The 17,500-nt window shown below is 59.7% G+C and overlaps 1 non-coding gene across 1 annotated transcript; it reads left to right on the top strand.

Annotated features, from left to right (window-relative positions):
- The first annotated feature begins 13,204 nt into the window (after positions 1-13,204).
- On the top strand, positions 13,205-13,323 carry LOC131867271 (5S ribosomal RNA). Its single transcript, XR_009365830.1, has one exon. It is a non-coding gene; the product is annotated as a 5S ribosomal RNA (ribosomal RNA).
- The last annotated feature ends 4,177 nt before the right edge of the window (positions 13,324-17,500 follow it).

The raw sequence follows: 17,500 nt of genomic DNA, 5'->3' as shown, positions 1-17,500 counted from the left end.
AAAACCACCGCACCGTCGATGCTCGCGACAGTCATGCCGTGAGACTGTGCACCGTGCACGCGATCCGAGTAAGGCCACTCAGAGACATCCATTTCCCAGGCATATGCCCCCTACGCACTTTTGGTGGTGCACCCCGCACGAACAATCCCGCCTCGACCAGCCTGAACAATTCCCCTCTCGAAGGAAGGCCTCGGCCTTAATCGTCCACGACAAACAGCTCGACGAGGCATGAAGCACCCACGGGAGCCGGAGCATGACGATGCAGAGTCTCGGTTCACAGGAGCCTGGGAAGAACATCCCGTACGGAACCCTTTACCCGAAAACATCCGAACCGCACATGCTCGCGACAGTCCTGCCGTTAGAGAATGCACCGTGCACGCGACCGAGTAAGGCCACTCAGAGACATCCATTTCCCAGGTATATGCCCCCTACGCACTTTTGGTGGCGCAACTCGCACGAACAGTCCCACCTCGACCCCGTAAACAAGCTTTTTTGCCTCGAAGAGTTCGTCGGAGACGAAGAAGCAACCTTCAGTGCAAACGTAGCACTCTTTTGTGCAACCGCCCAAACAACGCCCCCTCTACCCTCTGTCGAAACACTCGGCATTGCTGCTCCCTAAGGTGAGCTTCTCCTCATAGGCAATTCCGCTCTTATCCGGTCACGTTTGTGTGCCCGAATTTCGCAAGGCAACCTCCATGGGACATGGAAAAGACTCGAGAAGAGAGCTCGCTCACGGGAGAGAGAAGCCAAGGAGACCACGAGAGTGCTGAGAGTGGGACAGCGCTGAATAGGCGGGAGAAGCCTGCGCGTATAAACGGAGATATATATCCAATTGCAACGAAGGAACGTGCCAAAGATCGAGAACAATGGCAGAAATGCTAGTAACGTGCACTTCGGGACCAACGCATCACCGGAAGACAACCGCCAAACATCGAAAGAGTCGCGATGCTCCGCAACCTACGTGCAAAGCGGTCGCACACCGGGTAAGGGAGTGAGAGCCCCAAACATAGCTGGGCGAGGCGCTCACTCCGCTCTTTAATATCTCGTTAATACCGCCAAGGAAATGGCACAAGCACACACACACAAGCATCCTCGGAAGAGGACAGTTCGAGTGACAGGTCAAATCCAAGAGTTCCGAAGACTACCTCCAGGAACAATCGGGAACAAGACCGATTACAAGTCGTCGAGTCTGTTACTGGGCGAACACGAGATGCGCACAGGAAATCGATCAGCCCTCACAATGGCCCAAGGCCAGAGATCGGACTGCTACGATTTACCCCAACAATCATCGTGCCACTCTTCGCAGAGAGGTGATAGACGCCAACGAGCCCGCGCATAGCAATCGAGGTGTAAAAAGGGCGTTGAAGGCAGGAAGCCTGGACGAAAGAGGCTACGAGGTCACCTCGAAGCGGTCTAAGAATCGGGCGCACTTGGGGCGACTACCAGTGCCAACCCCTTATCCCGCGGTGCGTCCGACACACAGAAATTTCCAAGGCGGCCAAGGAGCCTCCCCGCATAGCAATCGGGGTGTGAGGTTACGGATGCAGCATTGATAGCAATCGAGGTGTGAGGCGAAGGATGCAGAAGTGAGAGCCGAGGGATGTAGCAGAGATAGCAATCGGGGTGTGTGATGCAGAAGAGATAGCAATCGAGGTGTGCGGTGGGAAGGGCCCAGCAGCCAGAATGCATGAAGCGACGGATGAAGCAGTGATGACAACCGGGCTGTGAGGAGAGGAGGGATGCAGCCAAGAAAGCAATCAGGGCTCGAGGCAAGGGATGCATCAAGGATAGCAATCATGTTGTGAGGCGAGATTCCAAAGGCTAAACGTGAGAGGCTGCAGGGTCGACTCAGAGAGGTCTATGCATGTGAGAGGCTGAAAGCAAGGTCGACTCGGAGCGGTCTATGCATCGGGCGCGCTTGGGGCGACTACCAGTGCCAACCCCTTATCCCGCGACGCGTCCGACAAAGAGAACGTTCCAAGGCGGCAGAGGAGGTTACCAGCCGAAGGATGCAGTAGCAATAACAGGTATAGTTCCGCGGCGGCCGAGAAGACTCACCGCATAGGAATCGGGATGCGAGGCGAGGGATGCGGCGGGAAGGCCCCGACGGCTAAACGGAAGAGGCTGCAGGGCCGCCTCGGAATGGTCCAAGCATCGGATGCGATTGGGACGACTACCAGTGCCAACCCCTTATCCCGCGATGCGTCCGATACACAGATAGTTCCAAGGCGGCCGAGGAGCCTCACCGCATATCAATCGGGGTGCGAGGCGAGGGATGGGGCGGGAAGGCCCCAACGGCTAGACGGAAGAGGCTTCAGGGCCACCTCGGAATGGTCCAAGCATCGGACGCGCTTGGGGCGACTGCCAGTGCCAACCCCTTATCCCGCGATGCGTCCGATACACAGATGGTTCCAAGGCGGCCGAGGAGCCTCACCGCATAGCAATCGGGGGTGCGAGGCGAGGGATGGGGCGGGAAGGCCCCAACGGCTAGACGGAAGAGGCTTCAGGGCCGCCTAGGAATGGTCCAAGCATCGGACACGCTTGGGGCGACTACCAGTGACAGCCCCCTATCCCGCGATGCGTCCGATACGAAGATGGTTCCAAGGCGGCCGAGGAGCCTCACCGCATAGCAATCGGGGTGCGAGGTGGGGGATGCGGCGAGATGGCCCCAACGGCTAGACGGAAGAGGCCACAGGGCCGCGTCGGAATAGTCCAAGCATCGGACGCGCTTGGGGCGACTACCAGTGACAACCCCTTATCCCGCGATGCGTCCGATACGAAGATAGTTCCAAGGCGGCCGAGGAGCCTCACCGCATAGCAATCGGGGTGCGAGGTGGGGGATGCGGCGAGATGGCCCCAACGGCTAGACGGAAGAGGCTGCAGGGCCGCCTCGGAATAGTCCAAGCATCGGACGCGCTTGGGGCCACTACCAGTGACAACCCCTTATCCCGCAATGCGTCCGATACGAAGATAGTTCCAAGGCGGCCGAAGAGCCTCACCGCATAGCAATCGGGGTGCGAGGTGGGGGATGCGGCGAGATGGCCCCAACGGCTAGACGGAAGAGGCCACAGGGCCGCCTCGGAATAGTCCAAGCATCGGACGCGCTTGGGGCGACTACCAGTGACAACCCCTTATCCCGCGATGCGTCCGATACGAAGATAGTTCCCAGGCGGCCGAGGAGCCTCACCGCATAGCAATCGGGGTGCGAGGCGAGGGATGCGGCGAGATGGCCCCAAAGGCTAGACGGAAGAGGCTGCAGGGCTGCCTCGGAATAGTCCAAGCATCGGACGCGCTTGGGGCGACTACCACTGCCAACCCCTTATCCCGCGATGCGTCCGATACACAGATAGTTCCGAGGCGGCCGAGGAGGTGGGGGATGCAGCGAGATGGCCCCAACGGCTAGACGGAAGAGGCTGCAGGGCCGCCTCGGAATAGTCCAAGCATCGGACGCGCTTGGGGCGACTACCAGTGACAACCCCTTATCCCGCGATGCGTCCGATACACAGATAGTTCCGAGGCGGCCAAGGAGCCTCACCGCATAGCAATCGTGGTGCGAGGTGGGGGATGCGGCGAGATGGCCCCAACGGCTAGACGGAAGAGGCTGCAGGGCCGCCTCGGAATGGTCCAAGCATCGGATGCGCTTGGGGCGACTACCACTGCCAACCCCTTATCCCGCGATGCGTCCGATACACAGATAGTTCCAAGGCGGCCGAGGAGCCTCACAGCATAGCAATCAGGGTGCGAGGCGAGGGATGCGGCGAGAAAGCCCCAACGGCTAGAGGGAAGAGGCTTCAGGTCCGCCTCGGAATGGTCCAAGCATCGGACGCGCTTGGGGCGACTACCAGTGACAACCCCTTATCCCGCGACGCGTCCGATACACAGATAGTTCCAAGGCGGCCGAGGAGCCTCACCGCATAGCAATCGGGGTGCGAGGCGAGGGATGCGGCGAGAAGGACCCAACGGCTACACGGAAGAGGCTTCGGGGCCGCCTCGGAATGGTCCAAGCATCGGACGCGCTTGGGGCGACTACCAGTGACAACCCCTTATCCCGCGACGCGTCCGATACACAGATAGTTCCAAGGCGGCCGAGGAGCCTCACCGCATAGCAATCGGGGTGCGAGGCGAGGGATGCGGCGAGAAGGACCCAACGGCTACACGGAAGAGGCTTCGGGGCCGCCTCGGAATGGTCCAAGCATCGGACGCGCTTGGGGCGACTACCAGTGACAACCCCTTATCCCGCGACGCGTCCGATACACAGATAGTTCCAAGGCGGCCGAGGAGCCTCACCGCATAGCAATCGGGGTGCGAGGCGAGGGATGCGGCGAGAAGGACCCAACGGCTAGACGGAAGAGGCTTCGGGTCCGCCTCGGAATGGTCCAAGCATCGGACGCGCTTGGGGCGACTACCAGTGACAACCCCTTATCCCGCGACGCGTCCGATACACAGATAGTTCCAAGGCGGCCGAGGAGCCTCACCGCATAGCAATCGGGGTGCGAGGCGAGGGATGCGGCGAGAAGGACCCAACGGCTAGACGGAAGAGGCTTCGGGTCCGCCTCGGAATGGTCCAAGCATCGGACGCGCTTGGGGCGACTACCAGTGACAACCCCTTATCCCGCGACGCGTCCGATACACAGATAGTTCCAAGGCGGCCGAGGAGCCTCACCGCATAGCAATCGGGGTGCGAGGCGAGGGATGCGGCGAGAAGGACCCAACGGCTAGACGGAAGAGGCTTCGGGTCCGCCTCGGAATGGTCCAAGCATCGGACGCGCTTGGGGCGACTACCAGTGACAACCCCTTATCCCGCGACGCGTCCGATACACAGATAGTTCCGAGGCGGCCGAGGAGCCTCACCGCATAGCAATCGGGGTGCGAGGCGAAGGATGCGGCGAGAAGGACCCAACGGCTAGACGGAAGAGGCTTCGGGTCCGCCTCGGAATGGTCTAAGCATCGGACGCGCTTGGGGCGACTACCAGTGACAACCCCTTATCCCGCGACGCGTCCGATACACAGATAGTTCCAAGGCGGCCGAGGAGCCTCACCGCATAGCAATCGGGGTGCGAGGCGAGGGATGCGGCGAGAAGGACCCAACGGCTAGACGGAAGAGGCTTCAGGGCCGCCTCGGAATGGTCCAAGCATCGAACGCGCTTGGGGCGACTACCAGTGACAACCCCTTATCCCGCGACGCGTCCGATACACAGATAGTTCCGAGGCGGCCGAGGAGCCTCACCGCATAGCAATCGGGGTGCGAGGCGAGGGATGCGGCGAGAAGGACCCAACGGCTAGACGGAAGAGGCTTCAGGGCCGCCTCGGAATGGTCCAAGCATCGGACGCGCTTGGGGCGACTACCAGTGACAACCCCTTATCCCGCGACGCGTCCGATACACAGATAGTTCCGAGGCGGCCGAGGAGCCTCACCGCATAGCAATCGGGGTGCGAGGCGAGGGATGCGGCGAGAAGGACCCAACGGCTAGACGGAAGAGGCTTCAGGGCCGCCTCGGAATGGTCCAAGCATCGGACGCGCTTGGGGCGACTACCAATGACAACCCCTTATCCCGCGACGCGTCCGATACACAGATAGTTCCGAGGCGGCCGAGGAGCCTCACCGCATAGCAATCGGGGTGCGAGGCGAGGGATGCGGCGAGAAGGACCCAACGGCTAGACGGAAGAGGCTTCAGGGCCGCCTCGGAATGGTCCAAGCATCGGACGCGCTTGGGGCGACTACCAGTGACAACCCCTTATCCCGCGACGCGTCCGATACACAGATAGTTCCGAGGCGGCCGAGGAGCCTCACCGCATAGCAATCGGGGTGCGAGGCGAGGGATGCGGCGAGAAGGACCCAACGGCTAGACGGAAGAGGCTTCAGGGCCGCCTCGGAATGGTCCAAGCATCGGACGCGCTTGGGGCGACTACCGTTGCCAACCCCTTATCCCGCGATGCGTCTGATACACAGATAGTTCCGAGGCGGCCGAGGAGCCTCACCGCATAGCAATCGGGTTGCGAGGCAGATTATTGGGAAGGGAACCCCCTGGGATGCGGCTCAAGCAGTGCCCAAAGGGACTGGAATGCGGAATCACATCGAGAGACCCAAATGCTATACGAGGGCTCAAATCGAATTATCGATTTGGCCACGACATGGACGCATCGGAACGACTACCTTTGCCGAACCACTCGCAATTGCATCCATACCGAAACCAATAGACATTTCCGTTAGAGCCCTCGCATAGCATTCGGGAATCTCGCATGCCCCTCTAAATCGACCAATGCTGGCGCTCAATGAAAATCCGAGCGCTACCACCGTTCGAGCGCCAGCATTGGTCGAGTTAGAGGGGCACGGGGGAGAATGCTCCAGTCAACACCTCCCCTATATAAGTTATTTGTCCGATTCTCGCACAACCGTAGTCTGCCTCGTCGAATCAAACAACGGTCCCAGATTCCGACTTCCGTTCCGTAGAGACCCAAAAGCTAGATGGAGGCTCGCAAGAAAGAGAGTCGGCGCATAGCAATCGGGTTTCTCGAACGTTTAGGGACCGAGCTCACTTGCGGATAGGGCAAAATCCGCCAAGCAACCCAAAAGCTAGACGGGGGCTCGAATCGAATCGCCTAGGCGGCCACAACAACGACGTGTTGGATCGACTACCAGTGCCAAACCATTCAGCAAGACTAGTCTGTGTCGAGGCCGGATAGAGATTCTCAGAGAGCGCCCGCATAGCATTTAGGAGACCTGCCGCGTCCCTCACACTCGACAAATGGTGGTGCACGTTTATAAATCCGAGCGATCCCAACCCTTTCAAGCACCAACATCGGTCGAGATAGAGGGGCACGGAGGGGGCTGCGTGAGACAACACAGTCCCCTATATAAGTTATTTGTCCGATTCTCACACATCCGAAGAATGGTCATCAAATCGGACAACAGCCCAAACTTCCGACTTCCGTCCCAGAAAGCCCAAGAGCTATCTAAAACGTTCATGGCCGGAACTCGATCGCGGCTATACCAGTCCGCCAAGCAACCCAAAAGCTAGACTGGAGCTCTAGTCGAATCACCTCTGTGGCCATTGCAAGGACGTGTTGGAGCGACTACCATTGCCGAACCATTCCGCAGGTCGAGTCCATACCAAGGCCGCATAGAGATTCACGATGAGCTCCTGCATAGCAATCAGGAGACTTGCCGTGTCCATCACAATCGATAAATCCTGGTGCAAGATTTTTGCATCCGAGCGCTCCAACCAGTCGAGCACCAGCATCAATCGACATAAACGGGCACGGGGGGAGGATGCTCGAGAACACTACCTCCCCTATATAAGTTATTTGTCCGATTCTCAAGCAGCCGAAGTCTGGTCATCGAATCGGGTCAAAGACCACAACTTCCGACTTTACCCACAATGCAAGTCATCGAATCGAACATCGGCCCCCGAGTCGGACTCCATGCGTATGTCAGGTCATCGGACCCAAATTCCGCCTTCCTGCGCATGGCGGGCCATCAATATCAACTCGGTCATCGGACCCAAACTCCGCCTTTTTGCGTATGGCACGCCTTCAAATCGGTCATCGGACCCAAATTCCGCCTTCCTGTGCATGGCGGGCCATCAACATCAACTCGGTCATCGGACCCAAATTCCGCCTTTCTGCGCATGGCACGCCATCAACTCGGTCATCGGACCCAAATTCCGCCTTCCTGCGCATGGCAGGTCATCGGACACAAATTCAGACCTCGCCAATATGCCTACGTATCGAATCGGTCATCGGACCCAACTTCCGACTTCATCCATACTGTAGGGTCTTTGAGGTTGGCGCGGTGCGCTCAACCCAGGGAGTCGACCCATCGAAGCATACACCTCCCCTATATAAGCTATTTGTCCGATTCCCACACCTGTGTAGTTTGCACCTCTGACCAGGACATCGACCCCAACTTCCGAACTCGACTGCAACGACGGCACCAGCGCCTTGGTGCGCACCTTGCGACGCACAGTCCCAACATTCGCCTTCCTGCACATGGCAGGTCATCGGACCCAAATTCCGACCTCGCGAGTATGCCTACATATCGAATCGGTCATCGGACCCAACTTCCGACTTCATCCATACCGTAGGGTCTTTGAGGTTGGCGCGGTGCGCTCAACCCGGGGAGTCGACCCAACGAAGCATACACCTCCCCTATATAAGCTATTTGTCCGATTCCCACACCTGTGTAGTTTGCACCTCCGATCAAGACATCGACCCCAACTTCCGAACTCGCCTCCAACGACCGAACCAGCGCCTTGGTGCGCACCTTGCAACGCACAGTGCCAACATTCGCCTTCCTGCACGTGGCAGGTCATCGGACCCAAATTCCGACCTCGCGAGTATGCCTACATATCGAATCGGTCATCGGACCCAACTTCCGACTTCATCCATACCGTAGGGTCTTTGAGGTTGGCGCGGTGCGCTCAACCCGGGGAGTCGACCCAACGAAGCATACACCTCCCCTATATAAGCTATTTGTCCGATTCCCACACCTGTGTAGCTTGCACCTCCGATCAGGACATCGACCCCAACTTCCGAACTCGACTAAAAAGACCGCACCAGCGCCTTGGTGTGCACCTTGCAACGCACAGTGTCAACATTCGCCTTCCTGCACATGGCAGGTCATCGGACCCAAATTCCGACCTCATGAGCATACCTACTAATCGAATTGGTCATCGGACCCAACTTCCGACTTCATCCATACCGTAGGGTCTTTGAGGTTGGCGCGGTGCGCTCAACCTGGGGAGTCGACCCATCGAAGCATACACCTCCCCTATATAAGCTATTTGTCCGATTCCGACACCTGTGTAGTTTGCACCTCCGCTCAGGACATCGACCCCAACTTCCGAACTCGCCTGCAACGACCGAACCAGCGCCTTGGTGCGCACCAAAAGTGCGCACTTTTGGAGGGCACTTTTGTGCGCTCCAAAGGTGCGCACTTTTGGAGGGCACTTTTCTGCGCTCCAAAGGTGCGCACTTTTGGAGGGCACTTTTTGGAGGGCACTTTTCTGCGCTCCAAAGGTGCGCACTTTTGGAGGGCACTTTTTGGAGGGCACTTTTCTGCGCTCCAAAGGTGCGCACTTTTGGAGGGCACTTTTTGGAGGGCACTTTTCTGCGCTCCAAAGGTGCGCACTTTTGGAGGGCACTTTTTGGAGGGCACTTTTCTGCGCTCCAAAGGTGCGCACTTTTGGAGGGCACTTTTTGGAGGGCACTTTTCTGCGCTCCAAAGGTGCGCACTTTTGGAGGGCACTTTTCTGCGCTCCAAAGGTGCGCACTTTTGGAGGGCACTTTTTGGAGGGCACTTTTCTGCGCTCCAAAGGTGCGCACTTTTGGAGGGCACTTTTTGGAGGGCACTTTTCTGCGCTCCAAAGGTGCGCACTTTTGGAGGGCACTTTTTGGAGGGCACTTTTCTGCGCTCCAAAGGTGCGCACTTTTGGAGGGCACTTTTGTGCACTCCAAAGGTGCGCACTTTTGGAGGGCACTTTTCCTGTGCTCCAAAGGTGCACACCTAGGTGAGCACCTTCGACCACACCTTGTAGCACACCAAACTCTGACTTTCGACTTCATCCGCAATGCAGGGTCTTTGAGGTTGGCGCAATGCGCACAACCAGGGGAGTCGACCCATCAAACCCAACACCTCCCCTATATAAGCTATTTGTCTGATTCTCATACATGCGTAGCCTGCAGGAGCAATTAGGACATCGACCCCAACTTTCGGCTTCTAAACGAAAACAAGGTCTTTGAGGTTGGTGTAATGCGAACAACTAGGGGAGTCAACCCATCAAACCCAACACCTCCCCTATATAAGCTATTTGTCTGATTCTCATACATGTGTAGTCTACAGGAGCAATTAGGACATCGACCCCAACTTTTGACTTCTTAACGAAAACAAGGTCTTTGAGGTTGACGTAATGCGCACAACCAGGGGAGTCGACCCATCAAACCCAACACCTCCCCTATATAAGCTATTTGTCCGATTCTCATACATGTGTAGCCTGCAGGAGCCATTAGGACATTGACCCCAACTTTTGACTTCTTAACGAAAACAAGGTCTTTGAGGTTGGCGTAATGCGCACAACCAAGGGAGTTGACCCATCAAACCCAACACCTCCCCTATATAAGCTATTTGTCTGATTCTCATACATGTGTAGCCTGCAACAACGATTAGGACATCCACCCCAACTTCTGAATTCGTCTGCGTTGACCGCACCAAAGGTGCACGCCTTGGTGCTCACCAAAATCCGACTTCCGACTTCTTCTGCTATGCGGGGTCTTTGAGGTTGGCGCAGTGCGCACAACCAGGGGAGTCAACCCACCGAATGCAACACCTCCCCTATATAAGCTATTTGTCTGATTCTCATACATGCGTAGACTGCAGCAATGATTAGGACATCCACCCCAACTTTTGACTTCTTAAACAAGACAGGGTCTTTGAAGTTGGTGCAGTGCACACAACCAGGGGAGTCGACCCATCAAACGCAACACCTCCCCTATATAAAGCTATTTGTCCGATTCTCATACGTGTAGTCTGCAGCAGCGATTAGGACATCGACCCCAACTTCCGAATTCGTTTGCATTGACCGCACCAAAGGTGCACGCCTTGGTGTGCACCCTGGAGTGCACTTTGGTGCTCACCTCGGTGCACACTTTGGTGTGCACCTCGGTGTGCACCAAAGGTGCGCACCTTGGAGCGCACCAAAGGTGTACACTTTGGAGCGCACCACATAGGGTCTTTGAGAGGTTGGCGCAGTGCGCACACCAAGGTGGGTGTTGAGGTGCGTGCCGAGGTGGGTGGGTGCTAGGGTGCGCTCCATGGTGGGTGCCAGGGTGGGTGCGTGCTAGGGTGGATTCCAAAGAGGGTCATAGGGTGGGTGCCAAGGTGGGTTGGTGATATAGTGGGTTCAAAGGTGGGTACTAGGGTGGGTTCCAAGGTGGGTCACAAGTTGGGTGCCAGGATGCGTGGGTGTTAGGTTGGGTGCCAAGGTGGGCTCCTGCGTGGGTGGGTGCTAGGGTGGGTTTCAAGGTGGACGCGAGGGCGGGTGCCAAGGTGGGTAACAAGTTGGGTGTTAGGATGGGTGAGTGCTAGAGTGGGTGCCAAGGTGGGTGGGTGCTAAGGTGGATGCCAAGGTGGTTCACAGGGTGGGTGGGTTCTAGGGTGAGTTCCAAGGTGGGTCACAGGTTCAGTGCTAGGGTGGGTGTCAAGGCGGGTGTCGAGGTGCCTGGGTGCTAGGGTGTGGATGCCAATGTGGGTCATAGGGTGGGTACTAGGGTGGGCTGCAATGTGGGTGCCAAGGTGGGTAACATGCTCGGTGGGTTCTAAATTGGGTGCCAGGGTGGGTGTGCACCCACCTTGCCCGAGGTGGGTGCCAAGGTGCCAGTGTGGGTGGGTGCTAAGGTGGATGCCAAGGTGGGTGAGAAGGTGGGTGATAGGTTGAGTGGTAGGATGGGTGGGTGCCAAGATGGGTCACAGGGTGGGTGCAAGGGTGGGTAGGTGCTAGGGTTGGTGTCAGGGTGGGTGGGTGCTAGGTTGGGTTCCAAGGTGGGTGCGAGGGTGAGTGTCAAGGTGGGTCACAGGTTAGGTGCTAGGATGGGTGAGTGCTAGGGTGCAAAGGTGCCAGGGTGGGTGCTAGGATGGGTCGATGCTAGGGTGAGTGGCAAGGTGGGTCCACAAGTGTCAAGGTGGGTGCCGAGGTGGGTGCCAAGTCGGCGACTGCTATGGTGGATGCCAAGGTGGGTCACGGGGTGGGTGCCAAGTTGCTAGGTTGGGTTCCAAGGTGGGTGCCAACGTGGGTGCTAGGGTGCGTGGGTTAAAGGGTGTGTCACAACGTGGGTGCCAGGATGGGTGCGCACCCACACTGGCCAAGACGGGTGCGGGTGCAAGGTTGGGTTCCAAGCCCGGTCACAGGCTGGGTGCTAGGATGGGTGGGTGCCAAGGTGGGCACCAGGGTGGGTGCACCCACCCTGGCCAAGGTGGGTCACGGGGTGGGTCCTAGGGTGGGTAACGGGGTGGGTACTAAGGTGCGTGCCAAGGTGGGTCATAGGGTGGGTGCCAAGGTGGGCACCAGGGTGGGTGTGCACCAACCCTAGCCAGGGTAGGTCACGGGGTGGTTGTCGGGGTGGGCGTCAAGGAGCCAAGGTGGGTGGCAAGTAGCCAAGTTGCGTGCCAAGGTGGGTGTCGGGGTGGGTGCCAAGGATCCAAGGTGGGTGCCAAGGAACCAAGGTGGGTGTCTGGGTGGGTGCCGAGGTGGGAGCCAGGGTGGGTCCCAAGGTGAGTGCAAAGGTGGGTGCCAGGGTCAAGGTGAGTGCCAATGTGGGTTCCAAGGTGCCAGGGTCAGGGTGAGTGCCAATGTGGGTTCAAAGGTGCTAAGTTGGGTGCGAGGTTGGGTGCGAGGGTGGGTGGGTGCCAAGGTGTGCTAGGTGGAAGCCCGGGTGGGTCGGCATCCCATGGGTGTCGAGTTGGGTGCCTGATGGGTGCTTCTTGTCAAGTTTTAGTCGTCGGGACTCATTTCGAGCCTTAGAGGTCGTTTCTTGTCCGGTTGCCCTGTCTTCGACCTGGGAACCCAATTTTGGTCCTCGGGTCCCATTTTTTTTTGTCTCGCATCCCACTTTTGGCCTGTGGCCTTTTCGGGGTCGATTCTCGTTTTGGGCATCAGAGCATGTTTCTTCTCCTAAAACCCAATATTTGTTTATTAAGTCTCGGAACACATTTTTGTTCTCGTGGACCCATCATGGGTCTTGGAACGCATTTGTGGTCCTTGGGTCCCATTTTGCATCCCGAAACTTGTGTTTTGGTGCTTGATCCCTATTTTGGGTGCCCACCTTGCACCAAGTGCGCACCCGGGGCAAACCGAGCGCCTTGGTGCACCGGGGCAAGATCGAGCGTGCACCCGAGGCGCCCCGAACATGCACCAAGGTGCACTCGGCCCACATGTGAGCGCAGGTCGTTGCGCCCGAGGTGGTGTGTGGGCACCGCGTTGCAGACGGGACACTGCACGCACACGACGCCCCCTCCAGGTGCACGCACGTAGGCCGGGCCGGGTGCACACCCGACGCCCTAGCAAGGTGCGCGCACCCGGGCAGGGCTCACACTTGGCGAACGGGGCGCACTTCGCGAGGGAGGGTGTGCACCTCGACGGGGGTGGGTGGCCGGGGTGGATTCGCACGTGGGTCGCGGTTTGCTAAGTACACACTGCGACAAGCTCATAACGGGTGCGATCATACCAGCGTTAGTGCACCGGATCCCATCAGAACTCCGCAGTTAAGCGCGCTTGGGCCGGAGTAGTACTGGGATGGGTGACCTCCCGGGAAGTCCCGGTGTTGCACCCTTTTTTAGTTTTTCGCCGGGCGTCGCAATGCTATTTGAATAAACCTTTTGCCCGTTTGCGTTCTCGTCGGGGCCGGGCCGGGCCGGGGTGCGCTGCCCGCACTACCGCGCGCGCGGGGGGCGACACCGAGCGCGCACCCGAGGCGCCCCGAGCACACAGGCCACGGTGCAACCCGGGCGTTGTGCGCGCACCCCGGTGCGCCCGAGGTGCTGCGCGCGCACCCAGGTGAAATCGGTGTGCACCTCGGCCAGTGCGCGCTCGGTCGAGTCGCGCACGTTGGCCAAGGTGCACGGTGATGTTTCTTACTCTAAGGTTCCGCACCAGACGCCCGGGACAGGTGAGCGAAGCTGGGCGGGGCCGGGTGCGCGGCCGGGGCAGGTGCACGCAGCTGGAGAGAGCTTTGGAGCACACTTCGGAGCGCACCAATGATGCGCTCCATTCAAAAGTTTCCTGAAAAGGCAAAAAAAGTTGAGATTATAGAATTTCCCACTTGAGAGATTGTAAAAAAAAAAAATTTAAAATGAAGGAAACGCGGTGGTGCCAAGGTGTGCGCAGCCCAGCCCACCCTGGCGAAGGTGCACGCAAGGTGCGCACCCGAGGCAAACCGGACAATTAACCCAACTTTCGACTTCGCGCGCACCTTGGAGCGCACTTCGGAGCGCTCCTTGGTGCGCACCAATCTTGGGCACCTCGGAGTGCACCATGGCGCCCACCAAGGTGCGCACCCGGGGCAAACCGAGCTCCGACTTCGTGCGCACCTTGGAGCGCACGAAAGGTGCGCACCATGGCGCCCACCAAGGTGCGCAGCCCAGCCAAGGCGTGCGCATCAAGGTGCGCACCCTGGCGAAGGTGCGCACCCGGGGCAAACCGAGCTCCGACTTCGTGCGCACCTTGGAGCGCACAAAAGGTGCGCAACCCAGCCAAGGTGTGCGCACCCCGGTCAAACCGAGCTCCGAATCGTGCGCACCAGAGGTGCACGCCATCGTGCGCACCTTGGAGCACACTTCGGAGCCCTCCTTGGTGCGCGCCGATGTTGCGCACCTCGGAGCGCACCCGGGGAAAACAATGCAATTAACCCGACTTTCGACTTCGTGGGCACCTCGGAGCGCTCTCGGGTTCGCACCTCGGAGCACACCGAGGTGCGCACCTTTGATGCGCTGCCTTCACCAATTTCCAGAAAAGGCAAGAAAACATTGAGAAGGTGTGCGCACCGAGGTGCCCACCCTGGCGAAGGTGCACGCGAGGTGCGCACCCGGGGCAAACCGGGCTCCGACTTCGTGCACGCCGCACCTTGGAGCACACTTCGGAGCGCTCCTTGGTGCGCACCAGGGCGCGCAACCCAGCCGAGGTGCCCACCCCGGCGAAGGTGCACGCGAGGTGCGCACCCGGGGCAAACCGGGCTCCGACTTCGTGCACGCCATGGTGCCCACCGCGGCGAAGGTGCACGCGAGGTGCGCACCCGGGGCAAACCGGGCTCCGACTTCGTGCACGCCGCACCTTGGAGCACACTTCGGAGCGCCACACTTCGGAGCGCTCCTTGGTGCGCACCATGGTGCCCACCAGGGCGCGCAACCCCGCCGAAGGTGCACGCGAGGTGCGCACCCGGGGCAAACCGGGCTCCGACTTCGTGCACGCCGCACCTTGGAGCACACTTCGGAGCGCTCCTTGGTGCGCACCATGGTGCCCACCAGGGCGCGCAACCCCGCCGAAGGTGCACGCGAGGTGCGCACCCGGGGCAAACCGGGCTCCGACTTCGTGCACGCCATGGTGCGCACCGCGGCGAAGGTGCGCACCCGGGGCAAACCGGGCTCCGACTTCGTGCACGCCGCACCTTGGAGCACACTTCGGAGCGCTCCTTGGTGCGCACCAGGGCGCGCAACCCAGCCGAGGTGCCCACCCCGGCGAAGGTGCACGCGAGGTGCGTACCCGGGGCAAACCGGGCTCCGACTTCGTGCACGCCGCACCTTGGAGCACACTTCGGAGCGCTCCTTGGTGCGCACCATGGTGCCCACCAGGCCGCGCAACCCAGCCAAGGTGTGCGCACCAAGGTGCACGCGAGGTGCGCACCCGGGGCAAACCGGGGTCCGACTTCGTGCACGCCGCACCTTGGAGCACACATCGGGGCGCTCCCGGGTTCGCACCGGCGTTGCGCACCGTGGTGGGCACCTCGGAGCACACCAAGGTGGGCAGCGAGGTGCGCACCTTTGATGCGATGCCTTCACTAATTTCCATAAAAGGCAAAAAAAAAACGAGATTTTAAAATTTCCGTTTTGAAAGATAGTGAGAAAAAGGGAATGCTGGTGCCATCTTGAGCCCGCCCTGGTGCGCAGCCCAGCCAAGGTGTGCGCACCAAGGTGCCCACCCTGGCGAAGGTGCGCGCCCGGGCAATTAACCCAACTTCCAACTTCGCGCGCGCCAGGGTGGGAGCGCACCCAACAACCGGGCCTGGGAAGAGCCAATGCGAGAAACCCCACCAAACGCTCTGACAAAAAAAGAGGGGGCGCTCCAGTAACCCCGCTTCGGAGCGCACCCTGGGCAAACCCAGCCAAGGTGCCCACCCCGGCCAAGGTGCAGGCGAGGTGCGCACCCGGGGCAAACCGGGCTCCGACAACGTGCACGCCGCACCTTGGAGCACACTTCGTAGCGCTCCCGGGTGCGCACCTCAGAGCACACCAAGGTGGGCAGCGAGGTGCGCACCTTTGATGCGCTGCCTTCACTAATTTCCAGAAAAGGCAAAAAAAAAAGGAGATTTTAAAATTTCCGTTTTGAAAGATAGTGAAAAAAACGGAACGCGCGTGCCATCTTGAGCCCGCCCTGGTGCGCAGCCCAGGTAAGGTGCCCACCCTGGCAAAGGTGCGCACCCGGGCAATTAACCCTACTTCCGACTTCGTGCGCGCCAGGGTGGCAACCGGGCCTCGGAAGAGCCAATGCGAGAAACCCCACCAAACGCTCCGACAAAAAAAGAGGCGGCGCTCCAATAACCCCGCTTCGGAGCGCAGCCGGGGCAAACCCAGCCAAGGTGCCCACCCCGACGAAGGTGCACGCGAGGTGCGCACCCGGGGCAAACCGGGCTCCGACAACGTGCACGCAGCACCTTGGAGCACACTTCGAAGCACTCCCGGGTGCCCACCGGCGTTGCGCACCGTGGTGGGCAGCGAGGTGCGCACCTTTGATGCGCTGCCTTCACTAATTTCCAGAAAAAGGCAAAAAAAAATGAGATTTTAAAATTTCCGTTTTGAAAGATAGTGAAAAAAAAGGAACGCGGGTGCCATCTTGAGCCCGCCCTGGTGCGCAGCCCAGGCAAGGCATGCGCACCAAGGTGCCCACCCGAGGTGCACACCCGGGGCAAACCGGGCTCCGACTTCGTGCAGGCCGCACCTTGGAGCACACTTCGGAGCGCTCCTTGGTGCGCACCATGGTGCCCACCAGGGCGCGCAACCCAGCCAAGGTCTGCACACCAAGGTGCCCACCCCGGCGAAGGTGCACGCGAGGTGCGCACCCGGGGCAAACCGGGCTCCGACTTCGTGCACGCCATGGTGCCCACCGCGGCGAAGGTGCACGCGAGGTGCGCACCCGGGGCAAACCGGGCTCCGACTTCGTGCACGCCGCACCTTGGAGCACACTTCGGAGCGCTCCTTGGTGCGCACCATGGTGCCCACCAGGGCGCGCAACCCAGCCAAGGTGTGCGCACCAAGGTGCACGCGAGGTGCGCACCCGGGGCAAACCGGGGTCCGACTTCGTGCACGCCGCACCTTGGAGCACACATCGGAGCGCTCCCAGGTTCGCACCAGCGTTGCGCACCTTTGATGCGCTGCCTTCACTAATTTCCAGAAAAGGCAAAAAAAAACGAGATTTTAAAATTTCCGTTCTGAAAGATAGTGAAAAAAACGGAACGCGGGTGCCATCTTGAGCCCTTCCTGGTGCGCAGCCCAGGCAAGTTGTGCGCACCAAGGTGCCCACCCTGGCGGAGGTGCGCGCCCGGGGCAATCCGGGCTCCGACTTCGTGCACTGCATGGTGCCCACCAAGGCGCGCAACCCAGCCAAGGTGCCCACCGCAGCGAAGGTGCACGCGAGGTGCGCACCCGAGGTGCACACCCGGGGCAAACCGGGCTCCGACTTCGTGCACGCCGCACCTTGGAGCACACTTCAGAGCGCTCCTTGGTGCGCACCAGGGCGCG

This window comes from Cryptomeria japonica, unplaced genomic scaffold (genome assembly GCF_030272615.1).
Source record: "Cryptomeria japonica unplaced genomic scaffold, Sugi_1.0 HiC_scaffold_167, whole genome shotgun sequence".
Classification (NCBI taxonomy): domain Eukaryota; kingdom Viridiplantae; phylum Streptophyta; class Pinopsida; order Cupressales; family Cupressaceae; genus Cryptomeria; species Cryptomeria japonica.
This window is presented reverse-complemented; position numbering and strand designations above follow the sequence as displayed.